Here is a 607-nt window from a genome sequence, read left to right as displayed (position 1 = left end):
GTAATTAACATGCAAAGAACATGCTTAAATCATGCTAAGAGCATGCTAAGAACATGAGAATGTCATGCTAAGAACATGTGAACATCATGCCAAAAAAATCTTAGATTTGCTTTTATAAGCATGATGTTCACATGTTTTTACCATGATTTAATCATGTTGTAAATAACATGCCAAGAACATGCTAATGTCATGCTAAGGGCATGCTAACTTCATTTTAAGAACATGAGAATGTCATGCTAAGAACATGTGAACGTCATGCAAAAATATTAGATACACTTTTTTGTAAGCATGACATTCTCATGTTCTTAGCATGATGTTAGCATGTTCTGAATAACACGCCAAGAACATGCTAATGTCATGCTAATAACATGTTAGTGTTATGCTAAGAACATGTGAACGTCATGCAAAAAATCTTCAATTCACTTTTTGGAAGCATGACACTCACATGTTCTTAGCATGATGCTAGTATGTTCTGAATAACATGCCAAGAGCATGCTAAGAACATGCTAGTGTCATGCTAAGAACATGTGAACATCATGCAAAAAATATTAGATTCTATTTTTGTAAGCATGACAGTCACATGTTCTTAGCATGATTTAAGCATGTT

Source organism: Neopelma chrysocephalum, unplaced genomic scaffold (genome assembly GCF_003984885.1).
Source record: "Neopelma chrysocephalum unplaced genomic scaffold, ASM398488v2 Primary Assembly neopelma1_91, whole genome shotgun sequence".
NCBI classification, from domain to species: domain Eukaryota; kingdom Metazoa; phylum Chordata; class Aves; order Passeriformes; family Pipridae; genus Neopelma; species Neopelma chrysocephalum.
Note: the sequence above shows the minus strand (reverse complement) of the source record.